Here is a 21,850-nt window from a genome sequence, read left to right as displayed (position 1 = left end):
CTCAAGCTGAAGGGGACGTCTTCAAACGTTGTTTTGTCTGACAAAATGTCAAAAACCAGAAGATATTCAGTTTACCATCACACAAAGAAAAAATGCTAACATTTGTTCCGCTGCAACGAGAGAATGTTTTTGCTTAAGAAATAACTTTAATGATTAATCAATCAGCAAAATAGTTGCTGATTAATTTTATATCGATCCAGCTCTACCTCGAACCTCCTCCCACGCCAGAGTCACCTGCCTCTGCTCATGATTTGAGGTAAGAAGATTGAGGGATGAGGAAACTGAATAAGCTTTAAACTCAATGGGGAAAGTACAACTGGCTGTAGTAAACCAAACGGGAAGTAATTACTTAGACAGAGGCATACTTGCACAAACACAGCCAAAGCTTACAAATCTCCCTCATTCTCTACCTCTTAGTTTCCTTCATACTGTAAGACTCTCACAACAGTCAACAGTCAGCGTGCTGTGTTGTTTTCCAGACAGGAAAAGAAGACAGAGAGTGGTGGATGATCTGACCACTTCACATCACAGGCCACAGATAGGCTCATTGAAGTGGAGAGGCAGTTCCAGTGATTGGCTTATGATGATGCCCTCGTGTAATGGTGCTATTCTAGAGGAAACGCCACTCGGCTGCCTCCACATCGACTGAGTGTGACAGACTGGTGATGTAATGCTCCAAGTATGACAATATAATGACAGACTTAGTTTGGGTATCTTAAGCAACTGCACATGGTGACACGCAATAGTTTGTACTGTGTGCAAGAGTGACAGAGAGAAAGACACTATGTCAGCAGTGTAGTGTAATAATGAAAATATTCAACAAACCTACACTAGTTCAGATCACTCAGTCACTACAAACTGGCTGCAATGAGTCTGTGGTCCTAATAGCTCACATCCTTTTGTTGCCGTTCACAAATGTTTTCCAAACTACGATGACAAGAATCTTGGTGTAAAGAAAATTGAAAGTAATTATGGTAGCAGTAATACGTAGTTTTCCGCCTTTCCTTTGTCTTTCCCCCGGGTTTATTATTTAAGTGTTAGCGTCCCCCACCCCTAGACACAATAGGGACATAACAGAGAGAAACAACTGAATGCCAGTCATGACTGGAAAAGCGTAAAGGTTTCTGGTAAACTAGCCTGCCAAGCGGAAATTGAAAAACGAAATATTACTTTTTATTCTACTTCGTTTAAGATTACTTGATTCTGATTGGCTGGGAGGAGGGCATTAACCCGGCAGGTTGCCCGCTGATTGAGCACAGCGTCATCAAATAGTAGATCAATAGAGGGTTTTCACGGCGCGTCATCAGACCCGAAGTCGCCATGTTGGAGGTACTCCGCATCACAACAAAGCACAGGCACTGAAGTAGATCCCGAACGGCGTTAAGGAAAATGGTTCATTATTGCCGTGTTTTAGGTTGCACCAATAGGTCAGACCGAGAAAAACATTTGGAATATTATCGACTTCCAAAAGTTATTAAAAACCAGGGAGAGGAATGTCAGAAGTTATCAGAGGAAAGGAGGTGCTTGTGGTTGGCAAAGCTCAACCAGGATCTACGAGGGAAAAATCTGTCTTGTTCGGTCTTTGAATTGAAAAAAAAACAACTATTGAGAGTCACTTGGCTACACCTTGAATATCACAATGATATCATACAGTTAAGGTTACGTTGATTAAAGATGTTATTGCATTACTTACTTTGGCCTTCACAACACAACGGTCGTTAATGACTTGGTACTGCATCTCCCTCACCCATCCACACACCAGCTGGTTATAAGCCTCCAAACTTTTGTAGGATTTAAGGTCTTCTGCTGTGTATGGGCTCGGCGAGAAAACCATGTAGTTGACTATATCGGGATATGCAACTGAAGGAAGAATCACCGGGTCGCCATGGATCCAAGAAGAGGGCGCCAACTTGTAGGGATCTGCACCGCCAGTAAGCTGTAATTTCTCAAAATATTGTGCCTTTTTTTGTGGTCCAAGTCCTTCCATGCCTTTGCATCTTGGACGCGTTTTGATGAGCTTTTCTGTTGTTTAGACATAAAATATTCAAGTATCCAAAGTGCACAATACTCCATTACTCCATTCAGTTGTTTACACCGAATGCCTCCAATATGGCCGTGCATCCAGGTTACCGCCCAGAACGTGACGTCGGTGAAAACCCTCTATACGCCGCTTGTATTTTTTTTCTATCACAGAAATTTCAAACATGAGCTCCATTGTAAAAATAAACCTTGTTTACAAAAGTTTCTAAAATGTGTCGTAAATCTATCAGAGGGTCAGTCGATACATAGTTTCGCAAGCGAGATGCAATGTAGCAACTACATTACATGTACATTGTAATATTAAACTAATGTTAGTGATCAGATGCAGCCTTGTGTGGTTGCTATTGAGAATGAGGAAAGTAATTAACGTTAGCTACAGTTAAGCTAACGTTATTCGCCGTAGTTCTAAACATTACAGTGTTTTAAAAATGGACGAATAAATTGTCAATTTTAATATATTTGGCGGAGGGAAGACATTTTAGGACTGGTCAAAGAGTGACGAGGACGACGCAATGACAAAAGAAAAAGACAAGGCCCAGGGTACCCGTTTCCGAGACCTGACAGATGAGGAGCTGCGTACAATTGAAGACGGGGCCCTTGAATCAATCACGAAAAAGGCAACTGCCTTTGCTATCAAGGTTTTCACCGAGTGGAAGAGCCACCAGAAGGATAGACTGACAGCGACAACTGACCCGGACTGACCTGCAGCGCCGAAGAACCTTGTGTGGTTGCTATAGAAACTAATTAGCTACAGCTGAGCTAACGTTATTCACCGTAGTTCTAAAGGGGACTACTTTTTGAGGGAGATGAACTCAAACAGAGTATACATTTAATAAGCATGCAATACGAATAAGAAAAAGCATAATTATTAAAGTATTTAAATTGTTTTATTATGTAGCAAGCAAGAAGTAGAATAAACAGGATAATCACCTCAAGGCAGGGCGATAAACAGTTTGATATGTGCGGCTTGTGGAAGGTTACCGCCCTCGGTGATTATCCCTTACGTATACTATATGTGGGTAAAGTTTCTTAATATAAACTTTATTGTCCCCACAATTTAGGTACACGAATAATGTATAATATAGTAAAATGTATAATATAGTATAAATGGGTAACTTATACATCAACATATATATATATATATATATATATACATATATACATATATATATATATATATATATATACACACACACACACACACACACACACACACACACAATAAAGTGTATTGAGACAGAAAAACAGACCAGTGAGGAGTAGGGGCGTTGAAATTAATTATTGCATCGCGATGCGGATGTGGATGATTCTGCATCAATGCGGTGACAGACCATAATCGGTTAGCAGTTGCCTACTGATGTAACTTTTCTGCTGCTTTTTATGTTTTTGCCTTTTGTCTGCTCTCTGCTGTGTTCAGACTCCACTACAATCTGGAAGTGTCCTTTTTTCAGAGCAGATAGAATAAAAAGGGGAGTTCATATATAGCTGACTGCTTGAATTTGTCAATGAAAGCCATGTGTAGCAATATATTATAATATTGAGAGGGTCACGCATCATGATACATCTTGACGCATGGTGATGTATTGTGATATTCGAATCTTTGACAGGATAATCGTAATCGAATTGAATCTTGAGACCAGTGAAGAACCACACCCCTAGTAAGGAGATAGGCAAGTAGTCATACTAATTTAAATATAAAAAGTGTAAAGTGTGTTTTGCTCCAACCAAGGTATTGCCTGTCATATTTATTGGTTTCTTATTCCATCCTTATAATCTGTCTTTGATGTATCAATAAAATGGACCAGTCCCAGACCTGTGCCTCCTCTTCTCTCTAATATTCCTCCCTCTATCCCAGGCCTATGAAGTCAGCAAAGGGTGGCCACGCTTCATTAGCGACTGTGTGTTCCCATGTCAGAGTCGGCCCACAGGGAGTCCCCTAAACACCTCCATTCCCACACCCTTCTCCGCTGCTGAACAACACTACCACCTTGCACCCTGCAGTCTCTTTGTGCCTACAATTCCAAATCGGTGCCCCAAATTGCCTTCACTTTCTCTGTGGCCTTATCTCTGCTTTTCTCACAGTAAAACGTACAACAAGTCAAACAGCCACATAATAGGAGTGGAGCTTTATCACTGATAATGGCCTCTGTTTACTATCGCTTTCATGCTCTACCTCACCACCAGACCATTTTCCCACATAGGAAAACACATAAAACGCATGCATGCGCATTTTTACGCACATAAATGTACAAACACACAAACATACATGTGCTTGTAATACAGCCTAATGATGTATGTGCGCATGCATTAATAAGAGTGTGCAGTTACAGTAATGCCGGGTTAACTGTGGGAGCGAGCAGGATTGTTGTGCAGATCTCGATCACATGGGCTGATTATGAATGAAAAGAAAAACAATTAAAGGCTTCATTCATGCTCTTAGAGGAGAGGCTGTAAACAGACGTGTGTGTGTGTGTGTGTACCGAATCCAGATTGACACTAATTCAGACATAAGCCTTTTTCCGTGTTAGCTGTGTGACCAGGATAGGTTTAACCACACACACATGATAATTAGTCATCAAATCAGATAGTATTATACAATGTTGAGGAAAGCCATCTGCAATATCAAACATGGACAGCTGAAAGATTTTACTTCACAAAATGACAGACTAGCGCAGCCAAGTCTCACACTCTCAGGGCTATCTGCACCCACTAACGTCTCAACACCTTACCAGCTCTTCCAACACTCTGCGATGAGCCGCCTGATGCTCCAAAAATCCCCCTGACTTTACTCTGTCACTGGCACTCTGATCCTATCAGAGTTTACACAAAACAGAGAGCGGAGAGAACCCGCCTCCTGCCTCGTCTGCCATCACCTCACACCGCTCTCTCACACAGACCCAATAAAATGACCTTCTGCCCATGACGGCAGCCTTCAGCACCAGCAGATATGATGGGTATATTACTTTACTCTAATGTGCATCTGTGTGTGTGTATGAAAGGGTCTGTGTCAGCCCAGATATATTATGATTATGAGAATTTGCTGTCGTTTGATAATGTAAGAGATAATGTAAATCAGTGTAATAACTGACTAATGTAGGGCCAGACGAATGGATATGTGGATGACAGACAAATGCATAAATGGTGCGTGTGTCTATGTGTGTGTTTGAAGTGGGGAAGTGCATGTGATTGGGCATCTGCAGCTGGAGTTGTGGTGGAGAGAAACCTCAGAGTTGATAGAGTTCAACTGAGCAAAAATGTCCACACACACACACACACACACACACACACACACACACACACACACACACACACACTCCTTCCAGAGCAGTCAGGTGCAGAGATAAATACTGCATTATGAGAAAATGCTGCGCACGTGCATGCATGTTCTTACGAGCTTGACAAAATATGTGAAAGTATGAAAAAATGCACACACATCAACACACTCCCGTACTCTTGTGTAAGACCATATAGACTCGTCCAGACGCTCTGATAGCATCAGACACACAGTAGTGTATTATATACAGTATATAGGTGGAGCTAATGAATGCAGCATGCAGATGTATATGGTTATGGGTTGAGCAGCTATGACCAGATCAGTATCAGTCAAAGGGACCTTTCTCTGTCGTATATGACCATGGCCCTTAGCCAGGCCAGTCCTGCTGCTAAAAAAACACATTAGAGAGCACAATAAGCTCCAGTCGACAGGTAGGAGCTGGCCAGAAAGCAGAGAAGAAAGAGAGAGGAGGCCTTTGGGGGAATAGGAAACTAAAACAATGCAGCTGGTTGTCTACTCTCAAGTTTAAAGTTTTTTAAGTTAACACAGGATCACTCTATTGCTTTCAACATCCTAACAAGCTATGAAAAGAACAACAAATTTTTTTTGCAGATTACTGCAATCATTTCTGTCTGCAATTTACTGCTTAATGCTCATTCTTTTTCTCCATATTGTAAGTTTAATATAGCTATTTGTATTGCTAACTATTGCGTGTTAGTCCGTCCTGGATGACAGATCCTTCTTTTTTTTTTAACTGTTCCTGAGGTTTTTTTGTTCCCCAAGTATTTTTTCATCTGAATCAAGGGTTTTATTAAAGAGAATGTTGTACTGTATGTTGAATACAAGCCCTCTCATCACGTTCAGATGTTTTGTCACTTTTAACTAGAAAAAAAACCCTCTAACATTTGTTCAAATCACAATCATTCTGACTCGTCTAAATCTCAATCTGAAGGTGAGAGATTGAAATCATAAATCTCAACAGTGGAGACTCACCACGGTATTGGAAACCAGTCTTCATGGTCAAATTGGGGTCATAATCAGGCTTTAAAAGATGCGTTGTGACCTCAGCGTTATTTACTGTTCATTCTATTTTCATTTCATCCTTTTCCTCTCCGTCATCCACTCCTCCCTCCTGCTTTATTGGCCCCCTGGTTATGTCATTCCAGTCAGTGGGAGTAAGTGAGAGGTAAAGCACTATCGCTGAGGGTGAAGGGTGTGCTGAACTGTGAACTCGAACAGTCCACTTTATCAGCCCTCCTGCCTCCAAAGACTACAGGCCTGCAGCTTGTCCAGCTGTCCCGGCGAGCCTCTGCTGTCCCACTGGCCAGCGATGAGTTAGGGTTTTAGACTGAAATTAGAGCCGTCTTGGCCATAAAATAATGTTTGGATTATTACACAGGGTCACAAGGACCCTCAGTGTGGGTCACAGCAAGACTAGTTGATGTGTTGCTGGGAGCCTCGAGTCACTGATTTTAGAGTTTAAGTGTGAGAGAGCACGTTACCCCCGTCGTTCCCAATAACATTAGGTCAATGCACTTTTCCCACACTCACTTGGACATCAAATGATCAAATTCATCAAATTAATGAAAGCTAAATTCAATGCTAAAGTAAGACTTTTTAGGGATAAGATATGACACTGTTCCAAATTTGACATCTGAGGCTAGAGTCTAGAATCCTGGATAAATAATTTATTAAAAACTGTGGTTGACACCACTATTCATCACAGGGTTTTTCTTGGAATCTGAAGTGTTGACAGAGACATCAGGGAATGTCAATAAATTATGATGCTATATTTATTCCCTGAGTTCTTGAATCTATCTACATCTTCTTGGCTATATATATATATATGCTTTCATATTAAGGCAAGCGACTCTGTGAAGCTGTACTTAAACTGCTAATGTCAACATGCTAACATGCTCACAATGACAACGTTAACATGCTTATGTTTAGCAGGTTTAATGTTTACCATGTTCACCAACTTAGTTTAGCATGAAGCATACTCGCTAGCACCAAACACAAAGTACAGCTGAGGCTGATAGGAATGTCATTAGTTTTGCAGGTATTTTGTCAAAAACAAAAGAATTTGTGATATTTTATAAGTATGACCTGATGACGGCACTAGCTGAAAAGTTAAAGTTCTTACAATGCATCCCGAGGGGGACATGATGACCAAATTGAATGACAATCCATTCAATAGTTGTCAAGATATTTCACTAAAAAACAAAAATATCAACTTCATGGTGGCACTAGAGGAAAAAAAATCAGAGGATCACCAATGCCATCATGATTCATCCTCTGGGGACCATGAATGTCTGTTCAGAATGTCATGACAATTCATCCAATAGTTGTTGAGATAATTCAGTCTTGACCAAAGGGGTGGACCGACCAACCGAACATCGCCATCCACAGAGCCACACCGCTGCCGTGGCTATAACGAGGTATGACCAATATGAGAGCATGAGGCGGATCTGCTCTTTTCTCTCATTAAATCGTTACTATAAAATCAACTTTAAAACCATCCATTGTAGGCCTTACTTTATCTCGTCCACACATACGTACACACAATCAGCAGCTGATTAATAATGTGGCAGATCAGTTGAACTATGAAATGAATCATTAAAAATATGCGGTATAATGAAGAGTTGGCTGCAACTTAACAGCTGTATCTCCCATTTAAAAGTATGACTATAAGCACATGCCTTTTTATTATTGATATAATCACTATCTGATGATAACAGTTCATATGACCAGCTGATTATCTATTTAGTCTTATGATAACCCTGCCCTCTTCCTGTCTTTATTGTTTGCTGTGACAGAACACACTCTTTGTGTGTTTGTGTATTATTATTGTGAAAGGGAGTTAGACACAGCTAATGGTTTTATGCACACTTACGCTGCAGGCCCATGGGTGTTCACATTACCCGGACAATGGAAGGACTGGTGCAGAATAATCCACTGGTGATTAAATGGGATTGATAACGGAACAACACTAGACCTGTACCACCGTCTCCAGGATGGTAAATCCTAGGTTGGTTTATAGTGTTCTGCCAATATGTGAAATAAAAAAAAAGAGAAATCTTTTTCATGAGAGCTATGAGAGTGAATAATTCTGAAGATTATATAAAAGATCCTCTAAACGGTAAACAAATGGTTTGGCAATGATTAGTCCTATCAAACTTTGAAGCATAACAATCCACCAAAAATGACCAAAGTGTGCCAAAGGCAAATAAACAATATATCACAGCTGATGAACTTTGTCACCTTTGTAAACTCCCAACATTACAGATCAATCAGACCTCTGCACTTGTGCTGTCTGAATGTGTACACATGTTTCCATTAGCAGCATCAGAGCTCCAAAACCTGCACCACAAAAGCTGAACCACAGGGTCACAGTGAGGGCAACTTCAATCTAAGGCATCAACTCACAATGGTTGAATGCTGCAGAGCCTTAAATTCAAATTAATTTGACTGCCCTCATTTAACACTGTTCCAGTTCATTTCATTCACACGAGGACAACGTTTCCTGCTACCTAAACTGGTCCTATGGAAATTTATATGAATATGGCTCTGTCTCTTGTTTATTTCTGGACATGATGATGCAAATAAATGACATCTCGGATCTTATTAGTCTCAGTTAGAACCTATGTATTCTCCTCATGTATTATCATTATATTTCAGTAACAGAGCTAAGAATCAGTTTATTCTTATTATTTATTTATTAAAGAGGATCTTTGGAAAACCCAGAAGGTAGTTTTACAAGTCCTAACACTGTTTTTAAAATATTTTCAGTATCCTCAAAGATTCTACTCATCTGGATAAAAAAAAAAAAGCATTCTGTCCTGTCATGATAAAAAAAAGAAGTCGACTGTGACTGTATTTCCCGATAAAGGCAGCCGGAAGTGATATATGTCCTTGTACAACACAAACAAATAATAGACAAAATAAACAGATTATTTTGTCTTTTTTTTGTGTAAATATATAAATAGAATACTTTCTTATCCCGATGGTCTTTGAGGGTCACATTAGAGACAGGTGTTATTAAACATCTTTCAGAAAAACTGATCCTTAGCACTGTGGCTTGAATGCAATCATAAAAGATAAGAGGCACACACTGTCCTATACTGTAGGTTCTCATATGGTCTTAAAGGCCTGGTTGGGGTGCTACTGAAAACACCTTCTAAGTCATGATGAGTTCAAGGATCCTCAGCAGGCGTTAAAGTCAAGCTGCACAGTTGAGCAGTGAAATGTACTTAAGTGCAACATATTTTCTCCACTGTGTTTGTGTCTGTGTTTTGTTGCCAGTGTGTGTGTGTGTGTGTGTGTGTGTGTGTGTATTTAATATATGTGCTGGGTTTGCCTGCCTGCCCGCCTAGCTACCTTCAGTAGCCAGTTCATTAGAAGGGAATTAGAGTTGACGCGCTGCGTTCCTGAGAGGGGAAAGAAAAGCCAGGATTGTTGGTGGAGGGCCCAGCTGTGGCCCCTCTGAGCACCAGTGACGAGGCTTTCAGATAAGCTGCCAAGCGGCTGCTCTCCCCTCTCTCCACCAGGCCCCGTCCTCTGGCCCCTGACAACCGCACAACACACACACACACACACACACACAAGTACATGTAGTGGCACACATGCATGCATGCTCAGGATTTAATTAAACTCACTGAGTCCTGTGTCAACAGGTCTGCAGTGACCCCTCTGACACCCCCTACACACTCCCAATTCCACATATGACCACATGCAAAGTTGCCAAATGGAAAAAAATGCATCAGCTTCAGCACTTATTTTCCTATTGTCCTCAAGAAACAGAATAAGACTTCCTTACAATTCCAGTTTGTCAGTACAGCTCCATCATTACACTGACACCAGCAGCCCCAATCAGTGCTGTACATCTCTCAGTAAATCCCTCTTTGCAGGGGGGAAACAATGAGTCCGCTACATGACAGTCTAACTGCGTCAACCACATATCAGATCTTTGCAAAATATCAAGCATGTGTATAAAAACAGCCCCTCACAATATAATAGACACTTAGAGACATCTCAAGACCACTTAACACACAGCGCTCTTTGACCACATGATGGACGCGCGTCTGTTTTGGATAATGACGACATGAAAAATAAAAAACCCCAAAACTTTATTTTTACAAGAGGAGACAGAGGGAGAAAACCAGGGGCTTCAACTGGTGAAACAGCCGGTTACACAGACCGATTAGACACACACGGTTCTACTTATCCCAAATAAATTAGAGAAGCTCATTTTCAAAATGACACACACTCATGTAGATACGCACACACTCACAAACACTCAGGCAGACTGTAAGTGCGTGGTAAGCTGCTCCAGACTGGCTGAGTTATAAAGCAGGTCAGGTCACTGGTCATAAAGTGGCAAGAGACCTCAGTGCTGCTCTGTGGACTGGGAGGGCTGAAGGGCAGACGGGGGGTGGGGGTGGGGTTGTTGTAGGATGTGGGTGGGCATAAGGGTTTCACGGTATACAGACTGATGGGGAGGTAAATGTGTAAAAGTATGAATGGGAAATCTTTCACATGCACACAGTTGCATATGATACAAGGACGACAGCTTTGAGGTTGTTGACAGTAATGAATAGCATGTGTACTGTATATTGGCATGTGTTTAAGTTTGTGTTTGCATCTGTAATGTTATGAGGTGTGTCTCTGAAGTGCTGGTGGCTGCTTGTTGACGGCTGCACGGCCCCGGAAGAGATGCGTTCCGCGTTAACCCTGGGGTTCAGCTTCAAGGGCCCGGGCTAGATGACCATTAAATGACCTGTCGGCGGGGGCCTGGGAACCGATCAGCAGCCACGACTGCCTCATAGGGGAGAAGAGAGAGGAAGCGTTGGTACAGAGGACAGAAAGAGAAGAGGTGAGGGTCACAACCGCGACGACCCTCTCTGCCGTTAGGTCACCGGAGAAAAGTCTGGTTCCCGTCACAGTCCCCAAACACAGACAGAGGTACACATGTTTCTGAGGAAGTGAGAAAAGCTAACTGTTTTGCTCTCTCAACTAGCAGTTGATGGATTATCCACCAACATGAGTACTCCACAGATGAACTGTGATCAGCAAACTCTCGGGCCAATAAGGCACAAATAAATTCAACAAAAATTACAATGAAACAATCCATGAAAGTCTGGAGGCTTCTCTGATTTGACTGCACACAAATTGTCTGAAGAAATGTGCTTTTGGCAACATAGAGTTGCCAAAAAGATCCTTCTCTTTGCACGACTTGAGTATAAACCTAGCTTAGTTTGCAAGTTAAAGTAGAGGAGACAAAACATTTTAGTTTTTCTGTCTTTTCAGGTTAAGTGTTTTATTAGCTGTCCTATTAAAGTTCTCTTTCACATGCAAGCCAATACTAATGGCAAAGACAGAAATACATACACAAATAACATGAAGCCAAGGTGGGAAATCCCAATAATAAATCTGAACAATAAATCAAACCAATGATGAATACAAAAACCACAACAGGATGAATGGAAAAATACTATTTTGATATGGTATATATAGTGTTTTTTGGACATTTGGATTGCACAACATTTTTATCAATATCTGACCTAAAAATACCTCTTTAAATTCAGTGAATAAATAACTAAATTGTAATTTCAGGTTCTAAGTCAGCTGTGGATATAATACATTGCACAGTAATTATTCTGCATACCAGAGGCAGAACTTAAAAGTCATGACCATAAGTTCAGCTTTGACTTGTCTCCACTGAGTCAGTCACTCCACACTGTGCATTGATTTGTTATAGGGAACAATTTGGACATGATGTCAGTCTTAGGTGCACTCTAGTCTATTTTTCCTACTGTGGAAAAGCCACAAGTGCGAACTGTTGCTGATCTGCCATACACACACACACACACTGATCCACTCAATAAAGTCTACTTTAAAAACACAATCCACCAGTAACAGGCTCAATGAATGACTTACTGCCCTGTTCATATCCTGTCCAGCTAAACAGACCGTGGTCGCTCTCGGACAGACACTCGGCTGCTACAGAGCCGAACAACATAGCCGATGGTTTGGAGTAAGCCACAACTGAACTAAGATATCACATGATCTGGACATTTGTTTTAGAACATTTTTGGCAAATGTTGCTCAAATCTTTATCCAAAGTTCCCTTGAAGAGCTTGACCTGATACCAAAGCTCACATTGGACGATCCAAACCATTTTCAGACCATACAAACGTGTATGACTGTGTATGACTGTGTATGACTGTGTGTGTGTGTGTGTGTGTGTGTGTGTGTGTGTGTGTGTGTGTGTCTTTCCTTCATGGACAGCCAAGACAGAATTATTGGAAATGCTAGAACCATAAAACCCAGTAATTTACAGACACAAAACATTACTGTTTAATATTTATTTTTCCTTCAAGCCTAAGTACGTGTGTGCAAATGAGTGAGAGGGTCGACTCGAGAGAGGGGACGAGAAAAATAAAGAGAGAAATATAAACCCTAAAACAACTTCTTCAGACCTTCTTTTTTTCCACTCCTGCTCGACTAGAGCTACAAAAACATTCTTGAGGCGTTCAACAGAGCGCTTTTCATTGATCGTCATTTGTGCATGTTTTGACTCCGTGGTGTCTTTTAGTTCTGCTTTATCAGAGTCAGTTAACAGAGTTTATCAGTCCCGCTGTCTACCAGCCTGAGAGTCTCTGTATCTGGAGCCAAGCAGATCTGACTCATCTTTCTGGGACACACACACACACTCTAACCTTGTCGGCTGTGACTATGTGTCCATACTTGCTCTTTCTGGTCCACCTAAAATGCCACTTTATCAGTCTCTTTCCCTCCCCTCTCATATCTAAAAAGCTGAAATTTCACTCCTGCTTTGTGAAAATCTTGCATTTCCATTTGGAAACAAAGAGAAAAAAAGAAATCTTTTCTTGTAATCTTTTGAAAAATCACAGGATGGGGGTTGGTAAGACTTTCAGGGCTGACAAAGTTGTTCAGTTAGGTAAAGCCATGATATCAATTGTACACTATTCTAAAAAAAATAAATCCCTTTTTCCGCATCATGGTGTAGGTCTAACTAACTCAAAATGATTTCAGCATCGTACCCTCAGCCTGCCGGTGGCCCCACGGCCTTGGCCTCACTTTCCCCCCTTTGTCCTGGGTGGACAGCCAGTGCACAATAGTCTGTGTTTTACTGTCTTACTGTCCAACACACCCACACTAAATCATCTGCTTTAATGACCAGAGCAGGGATTTGTATAGTGAACAACCAATAAAAACCTCACAGAACAGAGCAGATTTACTGTATCAGAGACGGTAAAAGAGGGAAACTGAGCGAGACCGAGAGTAGTAAGAGATAAGATCACTATCACATTTGTATAGTAAATCACAACAGCTATGCGTGTCGTCATACGTGTATGTGAGTGCAAGTGTCCTTATAAGAATGCTTTGAGCTCTATCATGCTACATCTGGGAGAGTTATTGGACAGAAAGAAGAAAATAAGAGATTGTTACAGAGGACACCATAGCCTTGACTTGATAGCCTTGATAAGCTGCAACTGGTACGATGAGATCGACTCCCATTACTGCCTCTTCTTTTTTGCATGCCCCGCTCAATTTCCACCATCTCTGTCATCTTGGTCAAGAGACAAAACATGTTTTGGGACCACCCATAAAGAGTAACCAGCACTAATGCACAGTTTAGTATTCCAGTCATACAATGCCAACAAACCTCAAACATTTCAAGTGTATAAACTTGACATTGTAAATAAAAAGGGTTATGGTCAAAAGAAAAACAGAAAACTACGCATTTGACAAAGGGAGATGCAGTGATGAACACACACACTTCTAGCGTAGTCTATGTAGCCACCATCTCTTAACAATAAGCAGTGTTGAGTCTGACCAAACGTTTACAAGCCCACATCCAGCCCCGGCCCTTCTACTGCTGCATGAAGACGCAGCTTTGAGCAATTTGTTAACACAGCAAATGCATATTCCTCTAGAGGACACAACTAAGTGGTGCTCATGTTGCACTGAATTACACTCAGATGGGCTTTAGCCTCGCAAACAAGGACAGTCATGAGATGAAACAAACCCCCCAAGAAAATCCAAAATAACAGTCATAGCTTGTACACTTCTGAAAACAATGACAAAGGAAACAAGACACTCATTCTTTTCATTTAATCAACTTCAATTTGACCTCTCCTCCATGTGAAGGCCTCCACATCCATCTTTTCAAGCTATCAGCGCTGTTCGTCACAGCTCTGAAGGAAGGCTTGTTATCTGTGTGCATGCGTGCCTGTGTGTTTGTTTTTATTTAACCTCCTTTATTTAACTAGGCAGGTCAGAGCCAAATTACTCAATGATTGTCTGGCAAAACCCAAAAGGGCTTTTAAAAGAGGCATGGTATCGTCATTAAAGAGAGGCAGAATAAGAAGGAATAAATCCTGAATGCATAAGTGCAGGAAAAGCACCACACAGTTTGGAAACAATGTATCAAGGCAAGACCACAAAGTTTGCATGATGGGCGGTGGGATAAAATAATGTAGTGTACAATATTGAAATACAGTAGGAGAGGAAAGAGTTACTGTCAAAGGGAATACCTGTAATACTGTGTGTGCATGTGACTGGATGGGGCTACAGGAGTCATGGGACTGTGTATTTCTGAATATGAAATAAGGACTTGCATGACAGTACGACCCTTTCTGACTGCCTGTGGGCTGAATGGGATCTGACTGACTGACTGAGTGTGAGTCAGAGGGGTGGAAATCTTTATTTTACTCTGTGGTTCTATTTAGTACTTAAAGATATGAATTTACATTTTAGAGAAAAGGCTGCACTCTTTGAAAACAACTGCATGATTAATAATTATAAATACAATGAAAAAGTTGGCAAAAAAAATATACAAATGAGTAAAACAGTTAACTAAAAGTGTGCAAAAGATGCTTGCACACTTTACATATACACTGCCCAGGCCTTGACCTACTTAATCACAATATGTTTTAAGAATGACCCATCTGCAAGCACCAGGCTGACCTGATGTGACCTGTACCACATAGTTGCTCTCATCCCTCTGATAGAGTTTCTGTCATAGTACTAATACAGCAGTGCAGTCATAGTGAACATACTGTATCTAAGCTGCAGTCACTTTGCTTCCCGCACTAAACCACAGGCATGCTGCGGTTACTCAATACCTGACATAACAAGAGTGCAGGGTGAGCATAAGAGTGGTAGGAAGGAGGGAGCACAACAAGGTAAGTAGGAAAGGAGGAAATGAAGGAAGAGGGGAATGGGAGGAGGGTTGTGCGAAAGAAGTAAAGGCAAATAGTTTTTATACTTGCACGGATTTTGTTACCTGCTATTTGCTTTTCCGCGAAAAGTCAGATTTACAGTGAGAACAGAGAAACTTTCCTCCTTCAGCAGATGGATGTGAAAACAACCTCCTAGTGTCAAATTTATATATATCATTCTGCACAGTGAAGCTCAAGCGTCCAAGTGAAGTATTAATAAGCACACAAATACATTTTAGTGTGGAGCGGGACTTTTACATTAATGTTTGAAAAAGAGGCAGAGAGACAAAACTAAAACAAAGAATGGGAGAAATAAAGGAATAAACTGAACAAAGGAACATATGCAAAAAAAGAAGATCACGGGAAAATGCCACTTCTGGAAGACCCCCGCTCAGTAACCGGGGGATGGGAGGTCACCCACACGCTCCCTCAATCCAAGCCTTTCCCCCTTGGATCTCACTCCTCCTTTAGGCCTCTCTGCACTCTCTACACTTCTATCACTCTTATCAGAGCCCCAGCGATAAGCAGAAATCCCTCTCTTTTTACCTCAAGAGAGAACCGATAACCAGCCGTTAACTGCTCTATCCACAAATGCAGGACACTACAGCTGACGCAGCACCCACGTCTGGTTTAAAAGACTTTGAAAAGCTAAATGGCAAATCAGTTAGTTGCTAAGGAAAACATGTTCTCAATCAGTTGATAATGTAAGTTGGTAAACCCGGGATTGTTTTCATTCTTTCAACAATAAAATGTGCACTAATGGCTTGTCCAGCTCTGAGGCATGCATGGCCCAGCTGTGCTATCTGTCTCTGTCTCTGTCCTTAATGAGAAGTGCCAGCATGCACAGAGTCAACAGACTAGTAAACCTCAAAGTGAACTATGGTCTGACCTCTCTAGGTCTCTGTGTGTTCGCTGTCTCACCCTCCTCTGCGTGAAAAAGCTCCTGCAATCATTAAAATTTTAGTGTACAGATTCTTGAGGTCTTTGTGTTGAGGGCTTTTTCATGTTGTTCCATCCATCCATCTTTGTCCGCTTATCCGGTATCGAGTCGGGTTTCATGTTGTTCACTTACATAACTAGCTCACATAAAGCTCTCAGCTTGCTCCAATGAGGCCCAAATGTCACAACAGGGCCATGAGGAAATTACCAAAAAAGCCCCAAATCATAATAATAATAAAAAGCACAAAAACAAAACGATAAACAAAGCGACAAACGGGAGCCAGCCATATATCTTTTCATATTATGACATCCTGTCTATTTCCCAAAGCAAGGTTTGTGAACAGAGCCTGTCTACCACTCCCTCTGACTGACAAATGGTGAGAAAGGGCAAAATGATATTTTGGGTGAGCATCCTTCTGCTTTAATTTTGGGACACATATTCCCTCATGAGCCACTTTGGGTCCAATTAACCAAATATGAACTACAGTATGTAAACAAGATAATAAAACGTGCACTTTTTTTAATAGTGTTATACAAAAAAAAAAGGTTCCTCTAAAGAAGACAGCTTTATGAGGAACAGATTGACATATAATGGGTAAAGCTGGCATATAGAGGACAGGTGGGAAGAGTCAACAATTCACTTCTATCTGATGAAGTGCATTTGATTATAGCATTATGTGTTTGTTCTCACACAAACAGTGACAACTTCTGCTTTAAGTACACTGATTATTCTTCTTTCTATTGGCCATATTCCTCCGTCACGTCCAGGTCCCCATGGCAGCTGTTAAATAACCATGGATCTTCCAAGCTTCTCCCTTCCCAGGTTTCTCCTCCTCTGCGTGGCACTCCTTCCCACAAATGTTTTTCCTACCTATAGGGTGCTGAGGCGCTGTGGGAAGAAAGGCAGCTCGGGCCTCATGAGGAGGGCCCGGTGGTGTCTCACGGCAGCCCACACATACTGCCGTCAGAGTGCATTTACGTGTGACGGGAAGACATGTATTTGTGGACAGAGGGGGATGGCAAGCATCTGCACAAAACACACATGAACACAGATGCCAATACATATGCAGATATACAAAAAACTAACAAAGAGCACACTCACATCCCCTCCTCAGCATCTAAAGCACGGGAGAATAATGAGATGGGGCTCCATCAGAAAATAACCCAGGACAATCATTCCCAGGATTTCCTAACGGGAAAGCAACGCATGATTCACAAAACCACTCCCTCTTTCGTGCTCGCTAATTGTGCTGAATATTACAAAACATGAGTAACGCTGTACATATCTATACCACATAAGTAATGTCAAAGAAACAGCCCACTACAAAATTAAAATGTAATCATTATCTCACACCAAAAGTTTATGGACCACCAAACATAAAGCTGTTCGGCCCACAAACTTCCAGCTCAGCCTTGTTCCTTCCAAATCTGGTTTATGTTCCCAGAAAAAAAACAGAAAACTTCAATCATCTTTCTCAATTGAGCTCAAGCTATAATTATTTTGCATCCCACAGCAGCAACTTGTCTTCTTCCAAGACCAGAGCTTTGTCACTGGGGAAAAATTAGAACATAATGACAAATATTTTTGGTAAAAAATGGCACAATCTTTTTTTCTGTTTTGGAGCTGTAAAAAGACATCCCGCTAACTTCAATTTCTCAAAAGAAGGCATGTTTTTTATTTCAACTGACAATCTGGTGAGTGTGTGAATGAGTGAAATGCCATTTTGTGGTAAACTATTCTCCTAAACTTGCACTCATTCTCACTGACTCTCTTCCAGTCTTCCCCTGCAGGGACACTTTCCTTGTTTGTTTCCTACTTTTCTTAAGGTCTAAAACCCACAGGCATGTTTTGAACAACAAAACACAAACACCTCAAACCAGGACACACGCTTGTGTTTCTGAATGGATCTACAGACAGTGATTATGAAAGGTATGACTGTAGTATGAATATACTTGTGTCTTCATGGTGGTCTGCGTTTGTTCCATGACTGGGTGTCTGCTTGGCAAGAAGGTAGTGTGGTGATAGGTCACAGGGAGCCCATGCTCTATTCACTGTATATACTGCACAATATAGCATGCATAGACTAAACACAGTTGAGTTAACAACAAAATGATTAGGGTCACACAGATCAAGAGAAAAAGTAGGAAATGTATTAATGTTGTGCTCTAAAACAATCCAAAATCAAAGCAAGAACAAATTGTCACTGTAAAGTAAAAACCCTCAGACGCTGATGTGATAGAAACATATAATTGGTGAAATAAAACCATAAAAAGTTGGTTGGTTGTTAAGGATTATTTTGTTTGGACAAAGTACACTTAATGAAAATTCTACCACTTAATACTGTTTGAATAAGCATACCAGACTGTGAAAACACCAAGGACACAATGACAAAGACAGTGTAGTCTGTTTAGAGCCAGTTTAGCCTTTCTGATAAGCTCTTTGTCCCAGTGTGCACTGGGAGATAAAACCAATCCATTAATGCTTCTGTCGCAAATACAAAGTGTTTCTATCCCTGCGTAGATTTCAAATATGAACTGATCTTCACAATCGTTTTCATTTGACAATTGCACTACTACTCTTTGTTTAATTGTGTGTACCTCACAATGGTATAATTCCAAACAATAAATCATGTGTCAGGTTAAGATCTACAGCAATACATACAAGATCCATAAATGTTTGCCAAAGCTGAAGCAGTATAAACGTTAAATCATGTAGGCAAGAAAATGACTCATGAAGTCAGAAATGATGAAGCAAATGTGAAAGAAAGTGAAGCAGCCAAAAACAAAAGGAATTAGGACCTAACTAGAGTGGGGAAAGAGAGAGTGATGAAAGCCCGCTGGTTGACGAAATACTTTAGCACGAGTTTGTGCGCGCACACACACACACACACACACACACACACACACACACACAAAATGTGCACACGAGTGAATGCCATGAAATCTGAAAGAAAGAGAGAAAATGTGAGAGTATAACTGGCAATTGTGGAGAAGGTATTTCAAGGAAAAATTAACAAAAAAGACAAGAAGAAAGAAATCCCTGGCACCTCTAAAAAAACAGCATAGTGCTGTGTGCCCCTAGCTTTAAACCGTTAGCAGGCTGTGGTTGGCTCAGCAGCGAACCAGTGTTTTTTACTGGTTCCCCTGGGCAGTGTAATGCAGTGGGCTGTATACCAACTCGCCATTTCTTTACTGAGCCAGGATGATTAGGAGCCCAACGTGCTGACGGCACATGCAGTAATACTGTCACAGCCACTAGACTGTGATTTACACCACTGACCAAGCGGCTGTGACCATCCTGTCCTGTAATGTACAAATATGAGGAAAAGGTCATTTAACTGCAGCGCGGTCTGGATTCAATACGTGATGAGTAAGGGTGTAACAATGTATAATGTTGTTTGTTTGATAGTTGAATAAAATGCTGTCAATTCCTTCACATGATGAGTGGAACAATTCACTAAGCATGTTTTTTATTTGTTTAAAGTGCCCATATAATGAAAAAAAATCACCTTTTCTGGGATTTGGGATGTTATTTTGTGTCTCTGGTGCTTCCACACGCATACAAACTTAGTAAACCCATCCATGCTGTTTTGAGTGAGATACGGGTTTCTGAATGTATCCTGCCTTCAGTCTCCGGGTGAGCTGGTCAAAATCGGCAGGGCCGTCTACGTCATCGGCCGAAACATTTGGTTTGTGCTAACCACTTTAGCCAATACCACATCAGCTAGCTGTTTCTCCAACTTCGGTCAGTACAAGGCAGGATTATCCGGGAGACTTCTTCTAAACGAGGGCACACTTTTTTGCGTGGAATACCTGCAGATGAGAGACATGTAAGTAGTTCTATACAATTTATTTTGTAGATTAGGGTGAACTTGTGTGTGTTGCAGCAGTGTTTTGCCATTGAGAACGAGGTGGCTAACCGCTAGCAGCGCTAGCTTCTAGCTAGTTGTCCTTACCTAGCTACTGCGCATATGCGACTCCCAACAAAGATGGGATAGAAGTGAGATGCCTCCCTCTGTAGCTAAAACAGAGAGCTCAACACACAGCGTCAAAAGAGGAGCTGCAGCAATGTGCAGTACAACAAAAATATGGTGTTTTTTGAAAAGTAAACCATGTAAACCTATTCTGGTACAACCTCAAAATACAATTATGAACCTGAAAATGAGCATAATCTATATACATATACACACACACACACATATATACATATATATATATACATATATATACATATACATATACATATATATATATATATATATATATATATATATCAGAAAAGGCTTTTTGTGGTAGCTAGTCAAACACATGTTGAATCAATTTATGTTTTGTTTTTTAGTGCAATAAATTATGCCTGTTGAGGTAGAGATTAAATTCTAGAAAATCTTTATATACATTTACTAAATATTAATCCATCAAGACCAAGAAATATTGAACCGCTTATTATTAATAAGTTAAATTGTAAGTTTCTCCATCTTTGTTTACCCTGAGATAAAACTGTTATTCGTTCAGTATGGAGGATGGTATTGCAACACTGGATTTACCTACTTATTTATTCTTATGTGACATCCAGTTGTGGCAACATTCAGATCATGCTGACTTTGAATTTGAGATTTCTTTCTCAGCAGTGTGGCTGTAAAACTCAAGCAACAAATAAGCTTCTGCAGAAATAAATAACAGGCAGTAACCGAGTACCTGGGCTCTGGAGACACTGGTCCTCCTCACCATCCAACACACACAAGCTGAATGACTAAGATAAATAACTCTCCCTCAGTGTTACCTGGATAACCTCAGCTCTGATGTTGTAGTTTGGACACAGAGGTCTATGTTTATGAGGGGGAGAAACCGAGATAGACAGAGAACGTGCACTGATTTTGTGAGCCTGTGTGATTAGGTACAACAGGGAAAGATTTATTTCCTTCTTTATTTCTCCTGAACACGTAAAAGTCAGTTGTGGCTACAGCTGGGGAGCCACACCTGGACCCTGCGGGACGTGCGTGAAATCATTTCTCTATTCCTGCAATTTAAGGTAATGCCTTGCAGATGGCAAAGTGCATGTGTGTGTTGCATGTAATAACTCCTACAGTAGGAGCAGAAGGAGAAGGAGAAAGGCATGAGACTTTGTGGAGACCGCTATCAAAAAGTAAACTGTATAAAACACATAAGCATGGCTCAACAAGTGGAGAAGAACTAAATTGTCCCTTGTCCAGGGGATAGGGTAAGGGGTGGGAGGGTGGGGGGTTCAGGAGACACAAGCGGCCGCCTCGGGGCCTGGTTGTTGAATATTTTTCTTGTTGGAGTCTACTCCTTCAGCATGGGGGTTGGCAAAAAAATTTGTCCTGGTTTCAAT

At 41.0% G+C, this 21,850-nt stretch overlaps 1 protein-coding gene across 1 annotated transcript in view; it reads right to left on the bottom strand.

Moving 5' to 3' along the window:
* Positions 1-21,850, bottom strand: part of coro7 (coronin 7) — a 120,095-nt gene that overhangs the window by 9,822 nt on the left and 88,423 nt on the right. The window lies entirely within an intron of this gene.

Source organism: Sander vitreus, chromosome 15 (genome assembly GCF_031162955.1).
Source record: "Sander vitreus isolate 19-12246 chromosome 15, sanVit1, whole genome shotgun sequence".
Taxonomy (NCBI): Eukaryota; Metazoa; Chordata; class Actinopteri; order Perciformes; family Percidae; genus Sander; species Sander vitreus.
Note: the sequence above shows the minus strand (reverse complement) of the source record. Positions and strands in the feature narration are given on the sequence as shown.